This window comes from Microtus ochrogaster, chromosome 5 (assembly GCF_000317375.1).
Source record: "Microtus ochrogaster isolate Prairie Vole_2 chromosome 5, MicOch1.0, whole genome shotgun sequence".
NCBI classification, from domain to species: domain Eukaryota; kingdom Metazoa; phylum Chordata; class Mammalia; order Rodentia; family Cricetidae; genus Microtus; species Microtus ochrogaster.
In genome coordinates, this window is record NC_022012.1 from 36,008,150 (window position 1) to 36,017,103 (window position 8,954).

Genomic DNA, 8,954 nt, shown 5'->3' on the forward strand with positions numbered 1-8,954 from the left:
TAGCTTTGGGCTTTAGACCCGGTGGGTTCTCCATGAATATCTGCAGGCGCTCTGCTGTCAGCGTCGGTGCTTTTGCGGTCTTTCCTCGGGTCCGTTGTGGTTTCGTGTCTCTTCATCACTCCACCAAGAGCCCTGACATATTCTCCTTTGTCTATATGCCCTTTCAATCAAAGTCCATAAAGAAAATGAAATGTTTCCATTGTGATCTGGCCAGTCCAGAGCCTGGACTGTAATGTTAAATTGTTCTACAAAGATTAGTGCTAACCCCATAGTCTGTATACTATGGTCATTTAGCACCCATAAACCTAGCCAATTTTCTTGGCTTTACCCACATATTTCTTGCCTTTACCCCCATATTTCTCCATTTTATACACACAGATATTAACATCTTTGATAAATACTACTTGTCTGAGAGTCCCTGTCAATTCTATTTCCCGAGTACTGAATGCTGTCTTCAGTGAGATTCAATTCTGCCTACATAGCTTGGGTGAGGTAGGTATAAGATGGTTCTTTCCTTGACATCGCTTCGACAATTGTAAGTTCACAGGCTTCTACTGTTGAACAGCACCCAGGTACTGGCCTCGCCTGCTGGGTTCAAAAGGCGCACTGTTCCACTTTTCCAAAACAGCAAGAGCTTCCTTAAAGGTGGGGCTCAGACAAAGGAAGTACTCTGCTCTGTGAAGCTAAGTAACGATCACAGAGAGGATCCAGGGCCAGAGGGTGCTTGGGAAGAGCAGAGCTGTGAGAACACACCTGGCTTAGCAAGCTCTGTAAGTGCTTGTGGAAGAAGAGAGAAAGTGCTCAAAGGTAGAACGAGGAAGATGGCCAACGATGCTCTCAAAAGAATTTGACCCCTGACTCCGTGGTGCAATCACAATGGTGGCATCAGTCCAAGATCAAACAGGCAACTGAGGAGCAGATGTCCCTACAGATGTGTGTGCATGTAAGTGTGTGTGTGTTTGTGTGTGTGTGTGTGTCTAGGGGTGCAAGTGTGTAGCTCTAATTTTTTTTTGTAGCTCTTTTTTTAAAATGGATATTTCTTATTAGGTATATTTCATGAGTCTTCCTTCCCTGTCCTTTCTTTTCTTTTTTCCTTTTCTCCCTCCCTTCTTCCTTTCAGGTTGGACACGGTGGTTTCGTTTTCATTCTGACTGTTTTCAGAGCCCATGTCTACTGCCGGAGCTTGGTCACGTACGCTAACCCCACCTATAAGTGAGGCTGGAACGTTCTGTTTTTATTCTGGATAGTGGCCACTGTAGGACTTCTGAAAGATGCCCATTATCTTGCCCCCTGAAGGTCATGACAAAGATGCTTCCCAGATGTGGTTATATAAGGTGTTTGAGAGAAGGGAATTATCTTGCTTCATCTGGGTAAGGCCAATTCAATTATGAGTGTTCTTCAGAAAAGGATTTAAAAATAAGTGAGTTTGAGGGAAAGCAAAGCAGAGAGAATGACTGAAGATGCTCTGTGGCTGTCTTTGAAGACGGAAAGAGGGGCCGGTAGCCAAAGAGGAAGGCGACCACTAGACAAATCAAGGTTGCGAATGCTGTACTCTCACCTCCAGAAGAAATGCAGCCCGGCACTTGTATATTTTCAGCTTCCAAAACCATAAAGTAACAAATTGTATTGATTTAAGACACTAATTTGGTGACGACTTGTCCCAGCAACAGTAGGTAACTAATACTTTTTATTCTGGTTTATTTTTCTTGTTATTGTTTTTGTTATTCTTTTGCTATGAAAAATGAATAGAGTAAACCTGAGGACACAATTAGCACTCTCTATTTTTAAAATTATTATTATTAATTATTAAATGTGTATTGTTATTAATTATTAATTAATTATTATTAATTAGATGTTTTGCCTGAATGTGTGTCTGTGTACCATGTGCCTGCCTGGTGCCCACAGAGACCAGGAGACAGAGTAAAATGATCCCCCAGAATTACAGATGGCTGTGATCTACCTTGTGGGTACTGAGAACTGAACCCGGGTCCCCCGAAAGAGCAGTGAGTGCTTTTGACTACTGAGTTATTTCTCCAGCCCCTGCCAAGGTTTTATTTATTTATTTTGGTGATGATTTTATGGATCCTCCTAAAGACCACTTCTGTCTCTTCAAATTGCCCACAAACTTTCAACTGAAAACCCCATGATCTACCCATTTTGAGTTCACCGCCCACTTGATGCCTGGAGTTTATAGGCATTCCTTTGGCTTTCTCTGTCCTCCAGGGCTTCTGTGACTGCCCATTATGGATCACAGATAGCAAGATAGGCTGACCCTAGCATCCTCACTCTGGTGGTTTGAATAAGAATGGCCCCCATAGGCTCATAAATGCTTAGTCCTCAGAGAATGGCATTACTTGAGAAGGATTAGGAGATGTGGCCCTGTTGGAGCAAGTATGTCACCTGGGGTGGGATCTGAGGTTTCAAAAGCTCAAGCAAGGCCCAATGTCTTTTGCTTCATGATGGTTGGGGGTCTGGTTGTAGAACTCGCTGTTACTTTCCCAGCATCTTGTCTGCCTGCATGCTGGCATGTTTCTCACCATGATGATAATGGACTAACCCTCTGAAACTGTAAACCAGATCCAATTAATTGTTTTCTTTTATAAGACTTGTCTTGGTCATGGTGTCTCTTTACAGCAACAGAACACTGACTAAGACACTTGTGGTACCCAAGATTCAACACATCACAACTCCTCCTATCTTGGAATTGCTATCCTCACCTATGAATGCACATTTGCCCTGCTCAATGGGAAGCCCGTTCTCCCTCAGCCAGAATTCTGAAATAGCAGAAAGACTGAGAAGTTCTGTTTCCCTTCGGTCACTCCCTCAGCAGTAGTTTGCCAACCCCCAACAACAAAGCTCAAAAGTTTTGGCTGAAGTTAACCTCAGAGATAAAGGATCACCCCCACCAGGGTTCATGGCTGCAGAATCATAGCCATTCTTTTCATCCATCCAGGGAGCTTTAAGATTCCATTTTCTCCGCAGACTTCATAGCAATGGCCTAATTGCCTTTCAAGAAGGATAAAATGCCCACATTTCTGGCCTCTACCCCCAGCCCCCTAGGCCTTTGCTTCTCACACCAGCGATGTTTGGGATTGCTAGTTGCCAAATCTGTTCTATCTTCTCTGAGCTGTTTGCTTCCAGCTCACGGGACGACCGCCAGGGCAATGGGGAAATGAAACAATCGCAAAGCTTTCAAGTTTCTGAAAGATGAGCGCAGTTTCTTCTGTGTTGTTCCCCTCACCTGCTCCTTGTCCTCTCTGCAAACACTCCCTCTGCCCCAGATTCGTTGGCAGTCCAGGCAGGAGCCTGCTGCCTCCCAGGCATCCTTCATTAAAATGCAGTGCCCTTGCTAATTACAAGCCAAGATTCTCCCACGATGGGCCCGGTCTGGGCATTGCCATTATCTTCATAAATAGACTCTTTACTTTGCAAATGGTGCTGTCATAGCCAGGCATTCTCAACCTGGCAAAGGCTCTGTGCATTCTTGAGTGGTGGAGGGAATGTGTCAGCAAGAGAAGGCAGAGGCATTCATGCCAAAGCCGCCTCTGTCCTGAGTTCACCCCGCTCAGTCTGGGCAGCAGGCAGCCAACACAATGGTTGAATCGGAGAGTATGACTATGGTGTGCAAGTAGCATATGGCCCGGATCTTCTGGGAGATTTTGTTTCCTGTCATTTTAATCTTTACAGCAAACGTAACTTATTCGATGTAAAAAAAAAAAATGTGTAAATATTTTTAAATGCTCTATTTTTTAAAAAAAATGTTCCTGCCCCCCCATCACAAATTGGATGGGTATGTAGGGGGGACAGATGAGTTCTTGGTTTTCCAAATATGCCGTATGCAAACTCATCTATGAAAATTTGTTTATGTATTTAACTGTCTTTGCCTACAGAACTCTTTCTGTGTACAGTTTCTGTTGAATGCTCAGCTGCCTTTTCCAGTACTAGCTCTGTCTGTACCCTGTATTTTCTGGCTCCCTCACATATGATTGCCTCCCCCCCCCCTTTTTTTTTTGCAATGTCAGAGTGGCTCTATGTCATCTGTTAAATACCGCTGTAGCTCCCACTGTGTAGTGCTGGCTTTGTCCCCATACCACACCTGCCATATCTATGGTCTCTAATCCTTACCGTGAACCTGCAGCTTATGTGTTCCCATTGTGTAATGAGACAGTGCAGCTCAGGGACACTTCCCCACCCCACCCCCCAACATACACACCTTATCTAGGAGCAAAATAAGCCTTGACACCTTCAGTTCCAGCTCATAGTGAACCTTTGCCTCTATACTAGATTACGGACTCCTGGGGAAGAGTCTGCTCCTAAGTACTCAGTAGAAATGAGTCAAAGAAACAGCCCTGCACCACGCTCCAATTAGTTACCTAAGATACGTTGTCGAGAGGAGCTGCATGAAGGAAAGCTCAAAGTGTCACTGCAGAGCATGCGCCTTTTGGCAAATTCAGTTTGCAAAATTTACAATTAAAAAGGGTCACAGGCAAGGTTACAGGTCAAGTCACCGGCCTTCCTACTAACATTGGTGCAATTGGGGCAGTAATAAAGCACTTCTCAAATTCTGAGGTGCAAAGGAACCGTGGCAAGATCTTGTTAAAATGCAGGTGCTGATGCAGGTCCGGGTGAGGGAGGCATAGCTCAGGCTGCTCCTGGGGCAGCTAGACAAGAAGAGACTGGTGGAAGTCACACAAGAGCCAGGGGGGGCTACACAGAAGCAGAAGGGAGGCCATGATGATTTGAAGCTAGAGAGGACCATGTGTGAGAGAAAAGTGGAAGATTTCACTTTAGTCTCTCACATGCAGGTCTCTGTGACTTCCCTTATGTCGTGTCCTTTGCCTGGAAACCCCTTCCATATTCTTTGACCCAATAAATGTTCATTCATCCTTGAAAACAGCTCAGAGGTGATTGCCGGTAATTTGCCACTTCTCTAGGCTAGGCTAAGTCTCCTTTCCCATCTCTGAATAAGGAGTGGTTGGTGCATACCTTAGGTACTGCTGTTCCCACCCAACCATGACTGTGCATTCTTTGAGGTTAGAGAGTAGGAATTAATGAGATGATACAGATGGATATTCTTTAATATGCTGAGCTTACCAAAGGGACAGAGAAGGGTCATGTAGAAGAAGTCAACTCTTCCTCCACCCACTGCTTGGACTCAATTAACCTGAAGAAAATGGACGCATAGGAGAAAAGCATACAAACTTTATAACACAAGCTGAACATAGCACAAGAGTCTCCATAAAGAAATGAAGGCCCAAGACCCAGAGTGGAGGTCTTACAGAATACATGAATCAGGGAGGAGGAAACATTAAAACACAGCAGTAGACAGGATCCGAATCAGCCATGGGATTAGAGATGGGAGAGGAAGAGGGACAGTGAAGACCACAGTAATGCCATCTAAGATATAGCCATGAAACATAGGAACTTAAAACAACATGCATTTGTTGAAGGCATGGGACAGGGACTAGGTGGACATCTAGACTCTCTCAGGCATCTGTACTCATTTGACAGGTCAGTTACAATGACTTTCTCAAACATCTAGGGCATCAGACAAGGCCCATGTAGTCCTTCACTTTCACGGGTCAGCCCAGGGCCAAAGCAGGATTCCAGGACAGGAAATGAAGCATGCAAAGCAGTCTGATGCTAGCTAGCTAGACCTAGATACAGTCCATCACCACCATTGTTCTTCTGATCGGCCAGATCAAGTCCGCAGACCTTCCCAGGGTCAAGAGGTGGGAAACAGATCTATGACTCGGGGAGAGATGAACTACCAGCCAAATGAGAAGAAGGTCACAAAGCAGGCTATGAGTATCAGGGGCAGTGAAATCAATTGCATCGTTTTACATTGCAAGGGACTCTGACAGGCACTAGGTCACCTTCAAGATGGATCTCACTTCAAGGCTTAGGGAGGTACCTGGACTGCAAAGTGTGACCACTCCTCACCCTTGGCTCACCAGTCACCTAGACAGATGTTCTATCCCCAGGCAGGCTTCTCATCTGTTGGCTCCAGATGAGCAACTGATGTGTGTCTGTGTAATTCAGACTAGTTCTAAGAGTAGGGGGAATGAAATATGGACAGAAAGACAAGTCAGTTAGCAAAAAATCACTAAGTAAATAAAAATAAGTTCAAGTTTAGTTCCATTCAGACTACCAAGTTCTCCATAGTCTGTATAAATCCTCGAGTTATCCACGAGAACAAGTCTTTTCTTTTTCCTTCCTCCTCTTAATTTTTGTTTTCTGAAACAGGGTCTTGTGTAGTCCAGGGCACATAAACTTCTGATCGTCCACCCTCCAAGCTCCCATTTCTGGGATTACAGATGTGAGCCCCTGTGTCCAGTTTGCATTTTCAATTTAATGGCTTGAATAGGTGATTCGTAAAGTCCAGCTTCGAAGACTATATGTAAATCTCCCCTCACTCCCAATAACTTGGTCCTTCTCAGAGGCAAATGATGCTATGTTAAACCACTGCCATTCAAAAAGGAAGATAAACAAATACATACGCTTTGTTCTTGATGGAATATTTCGATTTTAGTTTTTCAATTAGCATTATTTCAATAAACATTTTTTTTTCTAAACTAAGGCATGAAAATGTTCTCGTTCTTTTTTAGGGCTTCAGGAGTTTCCATTGTGTGAATGTGTCAAACCCCATTTAATCACGCCCTTCTGACAGCCATTTGGTTCACACCCACTCACCAGTGTTTTGCAATTCAATCCAAAGCAATGTACAGGAAGACACTGACGGAATCCAAGTTTGGACTGGTGACAGTGACTGCTCTATTGTCTTCTGATTGGAGTCTTTGTCTTAGCTGTAATCATGAAACAAACAAACAACAAAAAAAGATGGCCAATAAAATAGCTCCGATCAGGACAAAGGCACCGGCATCCAAGAGTGATGATCTGAGCTAAGTTCTCAGGTCCCACCTGGTGGAAGAAGAGAATGGATTCCAGAGGGTTGACCTCCACAAGAGCACTGTGGCACGCACGCATGCACACACACACACAAACACACATGCGCACACACACACACAAAAATAATTAAAAAGTGCCACTAAAAACAACTACAGAAAACTTCATGAGATACTTGGCATGTGCCCGATATTCAGAAACTGTATGCTTTAACCTGTAGAGGAAACTATACGAGGGAGCAGGGTGATGGGAAGGAACAAAGGGCCATGATTCAATATACAAGCCAGTCTGGGACTGGAGCCCAGGGCTGGAGAGCGTGCTTAGCATGCACAAGGCCCCTGTCTATCCCCCGGCACATGTCCTGGGTTTACAAGGCTGTGGAACGTCATCTGGTGACAAGCCACTTCACCCAAGCAGCTCCTTGTGCACAGTGCCGCTCCCCACCAGGTGCCTCTGCTCTGCTCCCTGCATTCTTCTCTTCCAGAGGCTGAACTCAAGGTGCGCAGAACTAATTATTTGGAAACATCATGTCATGGCCACGATCATTGGATTCATGTGGCTATCAGGTCAACTCAAGCTAGCCAAAAGGACAGTCGACACCGAGAATGCAGGGAGGATGTTAATTTATCCACAGCCAGAGTGTACACTGACTGCTTCTGAATGCTAGCTTGTGAACTTGTTGCCTCAGAATTACTAAGAAGCAGGTTAGGCCTCGTGTTTCAGACCCATGAAACCTGTCTCTCTGCAGTCTATAATAAGCTCCCATCAGGTCCTGTCAGGTCTGGGAACTCTACCAAGACAACAGTGCAAGAAAACATGACTGCACTCAGAAACTAGGAAGCTCAGCCCTTCCAGAATCTATATATGGGGCACACCAAATGTTCTGTGCTCTGGGGGCCTGATGCTAAGTCATGGAAAGGACTGAGCTTTCTTTCTGGCCTCAAGAGGCTCAGATGTGAATTTCTTGGGGTGTCTAGTCAGTCATGCTGCTGACGAGGGTTCGAGTGTTGATGAGACTTAGTAATGATGGTATACAGAGGAACATGGGGTAGGGTAGTACTGGTCAGGGGACCAGTCTGAATCTCCTCTGGGTAAGTCCTTCCGGAAGAGCAGTATATGATGCAGGTAGGAAGTTTGGTTGTTGAATTGGCAAGAAACTTGGCCTGAGAAGGATCCTAGGTCCAAGGCTGGCCATAGTACCCAGGTGGGCAGAGATGACTCCTAAGAGGTACCCTTGCAGTAGCAACTGCTTTCTCTGGAAGGCGTATGGGTTTAGGCCAGTGGGTATGGAGAAAGGGGCTGAGGGGGGGGATTATTGTCTGTATTTAAAGTCTGGAGTCACTGTGGGGAGCTCTGGTTTCTCATGGGGGCATGAGGTATTCTACCCCCAAATCCTAGTGCTTGACCTGGGCCTGGGTCCCGACTGTAAGTGAATCTTTTGACCCTGGGGTTGGGCCATCAGGGACAGCCACTTTTCAGTTTAACCTGATCCTTGATACAGTTTCTGTCTCATCTGTAATTGTACTTCAGAGTCAGTCTCTGAACCCCAACCAGGATTCCAAAGCAATGGGTTAAGACATTTTGTCATTTCAGGGTGAAACTGAGCAAACAAACCCCCTTTCAGATAACAGGCAGCTTCTCAATGCCCTAACCATGTTTTGCACAGAGTTGGTGCTCAACAAACTGTAGTGAGTTCAGGAAAGTAAGTCAGCCATCACCCTGGAAAGAAGTGGTGTCTAGAGATAGATGGCCTCCCTGATTGCATAGAGATACTTTGATGGTCTGTATTTTTGTCTTGAGCCCCATGTTGGGGTGATGTCTGTAAGGGTCCAGCCTCAACTGGGTTCACACGTTCCAGGGTAGGGGTGTGTTGGTTAGAAAAATTAGGTAGGAGAAACAGAGATATGAAAGAAACACAGAGACATAAGACAGAACTGGGAGGGCAATCCAGTGAATACTGAATACACCTGTGTTTATTTTCCATATGCTTATATACCCCAATCAAAAAGGGGGGGAAGAAGGCAAAAGACTGTTTTAGCATGACACAA